Below are 11,570 nucleotides of genomic sequence, written 5' to 3' on the forward strand. Positions count from 1 at the left end.
AGATATTATGTATCATAGCTGCCCTCTTCCTATGGTGCCTTGCCCCTTCCCCTGTGTGACATCATGCCAAGATGGTTGCTCCCAGCAAAGAATAAACCCTTCTTCCCTGTATGCCCCTGTTCCCGCCTAGAAAGTAACCTAATACTCACTCACCTCCTACCACCTAGTGACATCATGGGCTCCTCCATTCCCTAGTCACTACCTCACTCAACCCCACCTCTGCCCCTACAAACCCCACCCCAGTCTCTATAAAAGACTCTCCCTGCCCCAGCCATATTGCTTTTTTCTCTCCTTTGTTCAGAGACAGCCCAGCAGATCTATTCCCCTAATAAAGGCTTGTTGTGGCCTGGTCTGGTCTTGGCCTTCAACCCTTTTACCTGACATTTCTGGTGCCATGACTCAGAGGGTAGATAGTCCATTAATGGACAATCCCCCACAGGACAGGGTTGATTGACCTTTTGGCCATCTCCAACGGACCTATCTGCCATTGCCAGGACCATCTGGGGCTTTCTACCTTTGCCATTGCTGACGCTACACATCCACACTGGTCACCAATGTCTGGGTGAGTAGGGAGTTCAGCCTCCCTCTCGTCGGGTTCTCTGTCTCATTCTCTCTCCCTCCGGGGACTTCTCAGAAATCCAAGCACTTGGTCAGAGAAACCCCCAAGGCCTCTGGGCCCAGGACCGTGCCCCTGGGAGAAGTCCCACCGGCCCGCCTCCTCTCATTCTCTCCCTTTGGGAGACTCACTTGGAGATTGTCAAAGGAGACAAGGATGCTTCTCCCCTTTATCTTTCTCCCCAGGGGCTGCCTCCTCCTCACCCACTCTAACCAGGGGGCCCAACAATCCAAACCCCACCCCTCAACACCTCCAGGCTGCCTTCTGGCACAACTCAAACCCCTCGGATTGTTGGGACCAGACTTTAAGCCAAAAAGACTTGTTTTCTATTGTAATCAGGTTTGGCCTCAGTATAAATTAGATAATGGGTTTCCATGGCCCAAAAATGGCACTTTCAATTTTAACATACTGTGTGATTTACACAACTTCGGTCAACACAATGGCAAATGGTCAGAAATCCCCTACGTACAAGCCTTTTCTTCCTATGCTCTTAACCCTCCCTCTGTCAAACCTGTTCTCCTTCTCAAATAGTCCTAGCCTGAGCTGATCACTCACTGCTCATACCTCCCCCACTTTATAACTCTGTTGATAGGAAAAAGTTTTAAAGTTTAATAGATTAGTTATTAAAGTAGTTGTGGAAGCAAACTAGGTAGTGTATCCCTTTAAAAACTTGCCTTAGCCCATTGCTTCTGCTGTTTAAAGTGAAGGTTATATAGCTTCTTTGATTTGTAGCTCCACTATAGATAACATCCTAGCTCTAAAGAACAAAGTGGGAATCCTTAAACAAACCTGTGATATATGTGCCTTAACTGTCATGTGTTTAGGGCTGTAATCAGTGGCAGAAACCACCTGTGTCTAACCATTAAACAGGAATTGGAACTTTATTTACTTAACAAAGACCACTAGGGATGAGATAATGACTGACAAAAGTATAAAATGTTTATAATGAGTCAGAAACAAAATATTTAAAAAGCTATAAGTAAAAGATGTTTTTTATATAAAAGGATTTTATATGTTTGTCTTGTTAGCAGGACTAGACCAAAAGGCCTAGGTATGTCAAGAAGGTGTGCGGAACTGATTTATAAAGGAAATATATATGTTTACTTGTTGGTTTCAAGTTTGTTATAAAAGGTTTACAGGAATAGAGGTTTCATTCCTTCTGATTTTAATTCTACAAGAGATCTCTGTTAATTGACTTACAAAAAGTTTTAAATAGTCTTATTTATAATTGTAAACCTAAAATTATAAAAAGATTATAATTCCATTGGGCTAAATATATTTGAGTGCACTCTAGTTTTAGAAATTGTCTTATATCTTTGGTTTTTGTCCAATCGTACAGCTGTTTTATTTATAGATAAAGGTTATTAAGTTCAAGGCATGCTCCCCTTGGTGAACAAAAGAGTGGGCACATGGAAATATTTTCCAGTCTTTGTTCACTAGGGGGACCTCAACAGTTTTCATCTTACAACAGACTGACCTGATAGTTTTCATAGCCTTATAAAAGACTTATATCAATAAATATTACTTAAATATATTATTATACTGTTTATATCAATTGTCATCAAAGGGATAAATTCTAAATATGTTATTATGGTGTGCTTGCACTGGTCATTTTCGAAGGACTAAATATCCTGTAAAAAACAACAATAACAATGTTTTATTTTTTCTGGTGTACTAAATGTATTTGTACTTTCTGACTGTACAGGTTTTCTAATATTTGTTTATGATAATAACCTCTTTTTGATTCAGGTATTTGCCTTTTCATACACTCTAGCTATTTATGATAACATAAATATATGGGCTATTTTCTTTAGATGGTATCCTATCAAAAGATTATTTATTTATTTTTGTTTAAAGATAATAATTTAGGTAAAAACTTTTGGTGTTTTTTAAAAAAGAGTACATTTAACAACGACTATTTTATATCAAGCTGGACATTTAAATGTGTTACAAAGGTAAATCCATCATAATTGTCATGTTAAAATATTATTTGTGGCTCTTTTTCTGTTAATATTCTACAGGAATTCAACTACTAAAAAACAACCATGACTGATAACAGTAACAGTTCTCTATATTTTAAATTCCAAAATGCTTGTTATTCAGGTAAAACTATAATAGTTAAGTTCATTATTCTTGTTACAATGCTAACGCTATTGACCTTCTCTTCTGGGTATTCAAAAACTAAAGTTTGGAGACCAAAACTAAAAGATAACTGGGCTATGAGGACAGCCAATATTTTGGCCCTGGCCCCTCACAAGGTCAACAAAGTTCCAGAACATGAGGGAACCTTCTCTACAGGGTCCTACATCTTTGGTAGGTCACTCAACCTCCTAAACTGGGAGATTGCTGGACACGAGAGGACAATGTACTCTGTGCCAAAGGAGGATCACTAAGAAAAAAATCTCCAATGCTTTCACTGAAAGCAACTTGGTCAAGCAAGGCCATGACCCATCCTGACGGCTGACACTGACAGAAAAGCAGAGAGGCACTATGCATGGTTCCAAAGTAATGGCCTGGGGAGACTTAACTGACCTTAATAGATAACAAGAGGTTCATATTGATTGACACAGGTCTCACTTTAACTTGGTCTTAAACACCCAGCATAAAAAATAACCAAAAGGGGCAGAAAACAATGACATAATAATAAAGCTAGACTTCAGAAAAATTGAGACATAGCCCACCCATTAAAATCTTTTGGTTCACTCATGACACAGCCATTTCAAAAAGATAAAACTTTGGATACTAAATAGAAGCAAAAATCATTAATTAGCTACAAGTGCGTACAGATTTGCTCAATTACATACACCTTTTATATTCCCCAAAAAAGAAAAGGATTATAAAGATTATATAAATTGTGTTTATCACTTTTCCACTCATTCTCTAAGAGCAAGGACATGACACATGGGCCCTTAGATCAGGAGCTATGATCTCTTCCATAACAGTCTCTTACTTCTGTAACAAATGAGCCCCTAAACATCCAGCTGTCTCTGTAAAACCTATGTAAATAATGAATTAAAAAATTACATGTCAAATAAAAAAATTAAAACTCAATGGGCCAGATACATATGCCCCCCAAGGTACTAATCAATGGTGGGATACGTTTGGTTCCTGGAGCTCATGGCTCCCCTGGCTATTACCACTCTTGGGACCCCTCAGTATTATCTGTTTAATTCTCTGTTTTGGACTGTGCCTGGTTCGCTGTTCTCAAAATTTCTTGCAGGAACGATTGAGGGCATTTACCAGCCAGACAGTCATGGAGTTCATCATGGCAGGGTACCAGCCAGTACAACAAAAGGAAGAGGTTCCCACTTGCCACGGGCCTCATCAGATCCAGGTCTAGCCCCGATCTTCACCCCTTGTCAGCAGGAAGCAGCTCCAGAAGAAGAGACCTTCATCCAACTATCATAAAACAAAAGCCTGGAATGATAGGTCTCCCACCACCTCAGCAGCTATTATATATCATAGCTGCCCTCTTCCTATGGTGCCTTGCCCCTTCCCCTGTTTGACATCATGCCAAGATGGTTGCTTCCAGCAAAGAATAAACCCTTCTTCCCTGTATGCCCCTGTTCCCACCTAGAAAGTAACCTAATACTCGCCACCTCCTACCACCTAGTGACATCATGAGCTCCTCCATTCCCTAGTCACTACCTCACTCAACCCCACCTCTGCCCCTACAAACCCCACCCCAGTCTGTATAAAAGACTCTCCCTGCCCCAGCCATATTGCTTTTTTCTCTCCTTTGTTCAGAGACAGCCCAGCAGATCTATTCCCCTAATAAAGGCTTGTTGTGGCCTGGTCTGGTCTTGGTCTTTGGCCCTTTTACCTGACAAAAGTAAACATAAGTTTTTAATGAGATTAGTTAAGTCCTTTTAAAGATTTAAAACCAAATGGGCTGGCGGTCAAATGCCTGTTTATTGTGTAAAGTTCTGGGTTCAATCACAACACTGCATAAAAAATTGGGTAACATTTTAAGGCTGGTGTGTAGCTCTGTGGTAGAAGTGCTGGTCTAGCATGGGGAAGGCCCTTGTGTCAGTCCCTCATACCACAAAAACAACCAGTCACCACAGACTCATACATTCACACACACCCACAAACCGGTGTTGAACATAATATTGATAGGGAAAAGTTTTAGATAACTTAGTAGATTGAATATTGAGGTAGTTGTAGAAGCAAAATAAGTAATGTATTCCTTTAAGATTTGCTTTTCCCTTAACTCTTGTTGTTTAAGGTCATGGTTTTCTGATTCCTTAACCAGTAACTTCATTATAGATAACATTTTAACCTAACAAAGTTGCAAATGCCTAGGTGAATTTACAATGTATATGTGCTTACCTGGTGTCTGTGACTTGTATTTACACATCAAAGACCACTAGGGATGAGATAATGACTAACAAAGGTATAAAAAGAAGAGACTAACAGAGAACAGTGCTGACAATGGCTGGATCAGTTTCTGGCAGTCCTGCCTGCTTGCAAGTAAAGTTTTATTATTTTACCTGAATTCTGTGTCTCCATGTATTTCTTTCTGCGATTTCCAGAACAATATGGGAAACACTTGCTTTTATATACTCTTAGTGGAAGGGGACATAATACAAGTACCACATGTCTTTAGGACAGCTAGACAGTATATAAATATATGGAATTTGGCCTGGTTATTTAAATTTGAGTGATAATTCTATACTGAGAATCTTAATAAGATGTATAAACATGTATAAGTGTTAATTATGATATGCTTATAATAGTAAGATAATAAAGAAGACATACACTTTCACAGCTTATGTAAATTATGGTATGATATGCTTATAATAGATACTAGAACATACACTTTGCAGATTATATATATTGTGGTAAACCCATGTAAAGAATTACCATATATATATAGTTACTTTTTTCAAATGAGGCATATCTGTAGAAAAGATATCTATGATGTAGATATGAAGAAAATCTATTCAAAGGATGCAAAGTATGATCCTACTTAAATGTATAAAATATTTGCAAATATTTGGAAAATCTAAAAGGAAGAAGTGGAAAAAATGTTTATATGTGAAATTATTAATAGTGTCTGTGAGTGGAGGGGTATATATAAAATTTTTTTGGATTAACTTTGCTTTCTGTTTTTCTATAACATGTATTGCTCTTATAATGAGCTATTTTAAAGTAAGCAGATAAATGATTAAGGCCTTTTCTTTATTTAGGGAATCAGTCTTCAGCAAAAAACAAGAGACAAAAATAAAATGATTGTTCCTTTATACATGGTGATTACAAATCACAAGTCAGGGGTTACAATTTATATCTATTGTCCCCTCAAACCCTCATACACTCATAGGTGGGTTTTTGGGAATGTGAATAGATCATGGGAGCTTGATACTCATCAGTGGATTAGTTCACTAATAAGTTTATAGCTAAATGTGATTTGGGTGGTTGGAGGAGATGAGTCAATGCGGGTATGGCTTGGAAGGATGTACCTTCTCCCCTCACCCATGTCTCTCTCTCTGCTTCCTGCTACCATACCCCTCTGTCATGGTACCCTGCCTTGAGCTGCTGACCATGGGCTGAAACCTCTACAAACTGTGAGCCAAAATAAACCTTTTCTCCTTTAATTTGTGGATGTTGGGTATTGTGTCTCAGCAAGGAGACAGTAACTAAGACATGAAGTTTCATTATCAAGTTTTTTAAAAAAAATTCAATTAAAGATCTTTTTAAAAAAATTAAAGATTCTTTTACTAAACTTATCTGTCTTCAGCATCCCCTCCTCCCTTTAAATCGGGTCTCACTATGCAATCCATGGTGGCCTGGATCTGGCTATGTAGCTCAAACTGACCTTGAACTCATGATTTTCCTGCTTCAGTCTCCTGAGGTCTGGAATTACAGGCATGTGCTATCTTTAGTCCCTAATATATTATCTTCTTGTTATGGATTGATCCGTTAGTGAGTTCATAGGTAAATGTAATGTGAGGAGGTTGGGCCTAGTTGGGAGTCATATCTTTGGGGATATGCCTTTGGAGAGTATATCTGCTCCCCTGGCCCTCTCCCCCAACCCCCCCCCCTCCTTTTTAGCTGCCCTTGGTTGAAGAGCTTTCCTCTGCCATGTCCTTCCACCATGCTGTTTTTGCCTTGGAGCTAGCCACCTGTGGACTAAATCATGAGCCAAAATAAGCCTCTTATCCTTTAAGTTGATGGTGTTGGGTATTGTGTCCTAGTGATGGGACAGTGACTAATACATTTTTCCTTTATAAACTCTGTAGAGAAATCATAAATATGTGTCTCCTCAAGGCTCCAAGGAGAACTCACTTTTCCATGGCTTACTTTATGCTGTGTAAGTACAGTTTGTGATTGGCTAACTGGCTGTATACAGGCATTGATGTGGGAGGTGCAGCCCCACTCGCTAGGGTTGTGGAGCTGTTTGTCAGTGCCAATGGTGGTCTCTAGTAGGTAAATGAAGCTGTAGGACCATCCTGGGAGGTGTTTGTGGGGGAGAGGCCTATAATGCTCTAATACTGCAACTCAGTTCCAGTGAGGATGGGGCAATAGAAAGAATGGAAAATAAAATAATCAGAATTAACTTTCAACTTTAGTAAATAGAGGGTTTCACCTAAAGAGAAAATGTAGTTCTGCTAATGTTGGGGAATGTCTATGAAAAGAATCCAGCTGTTCTTATAGGGGGTAGGAACAACCACCACATCATCATGATGGTGATAATAGCTGATATTTATTTAGTGATGATCAGGGTGTCCAGCACTACCTCCGACAGATTTTAGTCCTTACAGAAAGGCTATGATATAGGTAATACTGTTAGTATCCCTGTCTTATTAGTAGAAGCAATGACTAAACAGGAAGCCTGGTTTTGTAGGCTACCCTGGAATATGCCAGAAACTTTCAAAATCACTATTGCTTTTGGATTGGGGATATCTCATTCCCTAGCTTATCCTTTACAAATTTGGCCTAGTCATTTGTCTCAAATGTTATCTGCCACCATATGCAGCCAGGAAATTAAATCAATTGATCTCAAGTGTTTTTGCCAAAACTCTCTAGGGAGGATTACTGCACTGGGTGGTCTCTAAGTCAGGTCAAATATAGCCTTGCAAGTAAAGTCTTCCAGGTAACCAGCAGATGGGTCAAATAATGACAGTTTGGGGCCAGGGATTTAGCTCAGTGATTCCACTGCCTGCCTTGCAAGCACAAGGTCCTGATTTCTATCCCTGGTACCCAAAAAAAAAAAAAAAGACAGTTCCCTGACAGTGAGGCTTGAGCTCTACCTTTTTTATGTCCCTCTGGGGGCTGCCTCAAAATGTGGGTTATTTTCAAGGCTACCATGAAACTAGAGGGTGAGTTATTGGACGGTGTCACAAACTTTACTGTTTATACTGAGCTTTGGTTGTTTCTCTTGAATAAATGCTTTACGGGATGCTGCAAGATTTTCATTGTTTTTCAGAGTTCTGAAAAAGCTGACTCTGAAAAAGTTTTGCTAGATTTTTCATTGTTTTGTGGAGAAAATTTTCATAGATTCTTGTTACCATTTTCTTGAAATCTTTTCTGCTGTTCATGACCTCATTCATGTTTTTGCCAGAGCAGTATGGAATTACCTGTGGTAGTTAAAATAACTCCCTCATTTAATTGAATTGGCTTTGCTTGGTCAAACTAGCTGCAAATCATAGAGACCTGGCAAAAATGCGTATCCTAATCCAGTAACTTTTTTGAGTTTTCTCATCTTAATGCATGATATGATGCCCATGAGCCTATATTTGAATACTCTTAAATGGCTACATATTATTTCACTCTGTGGGTAAGATATAAAGTCTAACTAGCCTTGTTTCATTGATCTTTTAGATATATGAGTGTTTTTACTTATCTGCTTCCCCACATTATTGTCTCTCCCCCCCGCCCCAGGGGATCAAACTCAGAACCTTGCACTTGCAAGGCAGGGCGTGGCACCACTGAGCTAAATCCCTGGGCATTATTGTCTTTTTAAACTGATTGAAACCCCACATTTAGTTTTGTTGTTGTTGTTTTGTTTTGTTTCTGTGTTTTGAGACAAGGTCTTGCTATGTAGCTCAGGCTGGCCTTGAACTCACTATGTAGTTCAGGCTGGCCTCCAATTTGTGGCACTCCTCATGCCTCAGCCTCCCGAGTGCTGAAACTACAGGATTGTGCCACTATACCCAGCTCACATCTGCTTTCAATTAGTAGTCATACCATAAGTTTCTCTGAAGGAAAGAAAATCTAAAAAGGTAATGATTTAAGGTAATGTTCAGGCATTTCTATTTCCATTGGTGCTGAAATATATCTGAGCATGGACTAGAATTCAGAACTCCATGAAAGGGAGCTACTATAGAGAGAGGTGAGGTCACAAAGCCTGGGTAGTGACTGAGGTAGGCATTGGAGTTAACAGTGGCTTTCTTTTCTACCTACTCTGGTGGAAGACTGAGCCTCTGAAAGTGAGTGATTTCTTCAATTTGAATCTTACTAATTGGAATTCTTTTCAATTTAAGGGTATGAGAAACTTCTGATAAGATGTTCTGTTTTCCTAAAGTGTATTTTAATTGTATATATTTTTAAAACTTGGCCTTCATCCAGCCATGAACAGTTACAAGGTAGTAAGTATGCTTGTCAGTCAGACTTTTTCTACTCCCCTTATTCACATTTTTCCAGTTTAAGAGAGTTAGACTAAGCAAAGTGATAACTAAAAATTAAATTTCCTGGGAGGGTTTAAGATTTAGGATTTAGAAGCATAACAACAGTTTATAGTAGAAAAATTCAAAACTTTTCCCTCCTAAAAAATGCAAAATTTACAAAATGGATTTGGAGATTATCAGAACAATAACATTTTGGAGCCATCATCCCCGTAGGAGACCCTAAACCTGATGTACAGTGAGTAGTTACTTCTGACTGTGAACAGTTTAGGAGGTCCAGGTGTCTGTGAGTAAAACCACTAGCTCCTGTGTGAGCCTTTTTTTTTTTTTTGGTACTGGGGTTCGAACTCAGGATCTTGCACTGTAAGCCTTTTTATTACATAAAGTCACATCACTGCCTGTGAAAGGTAAAGATTCTTTCCACTGCCTGTCATTCGGTTCTTCTTCTCTATGAATTTTGCATCTTAGTTTCTTTCATGTGGAAATAAACCACCTTATCCACACAGGGGGTCCAAGTCCTCCCTGAGAAGATTCTCTGTTGGCTTACACATATAAAGATCTGGTTTTGAGCTCTATTCTTTTTCTAGGCAACTCATTCCTGTGAGAGGAGAGAGGTAACCTTCACTGATTTTGTCTGTGCTTCTTTGGCTAGGTATGTCTGTGACTTTTGATGAGATAATGATACTACTTATCATTTGGAGTGGGATCATGGTGACCATGTTCATGCTAATAGGCTCTGTCATCTGTCTTTATGTCAAAATGTTCCAGGCAGTGAAGTGAGTCCTGGGGATGAGTGAACAACAACGCCCTGAAATGGGACACCTGGGGCTGTCTGCTTGGTAGGATCTAGTCCTCTCTACTGGTGTCATGCCCTAGGTGAGGTCAAGAACCACAGGCAGATTTGTACAGGCAAAGTTGGGTGGCTACAGGATCTTGGGTTTGTTCTTGGGGTTGTAAGCTAGTAAGTAGAATGTTCTTAACAAAGAGGGAGTGTGTGACAGCAAGTGGTGCCTTTTTGGGGAGAGGATCCAAAAGATGGGACAGACTGGTTGTCAGCAGCACAGCAGTGGTGTCCCCATTCTAGGGAGCTAGATGGTGGCCCCTGGAGCTCAGGACATAGCTTCAGCCCCTTCCTCCTTCCTCCTGCTTCTTCAAGGCCTGCAGCAACTAGCTGGGTGTTGCTCACTTGCTAGTCACTCTCCCTTACTTTTGTAGCCTGAGTTTACATGTACAGCAGCTGTAGGAGAGGAAGGGATGAGAGAGGAACTCGGCACGGGGCAGGGAGCTATAATCCAGGCCTGGTGTCATATGTGTGGTTAGCTGCAGCCCTGAACTTCCCAGAGAGTCCCGAGAATTCTAAGAAATCCACTGAAAAGGGGACTACTAAGCCTGTGCTTTGTATATGTCTTTTTTTAAGGGCTTCAAAGGAATGTGATCCTGAGGCTAACTCAGCCAACACCACCAAGGACAAGGTCATCCTGGCTGAAACCACTGCTGTGGACTCATCCCAGCTTTTAATTGTGTGATGAATGCAAAATGTATGCAGATCATGATCCCCTGCTTTTGTGACATAAATGAGGGACTCTGATGTGGCCATGAGGGACACAAAAATCTTCATGAGCAATATTTTTCTTAAAATTTTGTTATTCAAACTGAGTTCCATAATGTTGCTCTATACTATATTCAGCAAAATGTTACTTCATATACTGGTGAATAAATATGTAACATCAAAAATGATCCTCTCTTTAGTATTTTTTCTTAGTTATACATATCATATATATGTATGATATGCCTACTTTCAGACTTGGGGAAATAGCTTGTAATATTTTATGGCAATAGAAGCTAAAGAAATAAGGTAGAAAATAAGAGTGGCCAGCACCTTTCCAACCCTGGAAAGAAACCATACATTGACCTCAGGGCGTTTTCAAGTTCAGCATCTGCTAAAGGTGCCACACTGGAGGAGTGTGCTCAGCAATCCTAAAGGGTTCCCATCTCACCCATTTCCTCTACTAGGGTCAGTGATGTCATATATACTGACTAGGACGCTATTCATCAGGACAGTGAGGACAGCTAGGTGGGACATCTCTGGGTATAACTTGTCTGACCTGTGTAATTATGGGATGGAGCTTAGAGGCCTCAGAAGGACAAGTAGAAAACCTGAGAGTGCCCTACCTGGCTTCCCCCATGTTCAGAGGCAAGTGCCTTCATCTGGAGATCACCTTCACATCAAAGTGCTGATTCAGCCCTCAGTGTTCTCAACTGTAGCAGGAAACTCTAGCCCAAGGCCAAAGCCTAGACTCCCTTTACCAAAGCACAGGAATGGGCCT

At 40.0% G+C, this 11,570-nt stretch overlaps 1 pseudogene across 1 annotated transcript; it reads left to right on the top strand.

Moving 5' to 3' along the window:
* The first annotated feature begins 8,702 nt into the window (after positions 1 to 8,702).
* On the top strand, positions 8,703 to 11,093 carry LOC110346906 (protein FAM24A-like; annotated as a pseudogene). Its single transcript, XR_015446010.1, has 3 exons — positions 8,703 to 9,048; positions 9,831 to 10,019; positions 10,661 to 11,093. The product of XR_015446010.1 is annotated as a protein FAM24A-like (transcript).
* Positions 11,094 to 11,570: the final 477 nt, after the last annotated feature.

This window comes from Heterocephalus glaber, unplaced genomic scaffold (assembly GCF_053883595.1).
Source record: "Heterocephalus glaber isolate CG9 unplaced genomic scaffold, H.glaber_assembly_v1.0 deba00001673, whole genome shotgun sequence".
NCBI classification, from domain to species: domain Eukaryota; kingdom Metazoa; phylum Chordata; class Mammalia; order Rodentia; family Bathyergidae; genus Heterocephalus; species Heterocephalus glaber.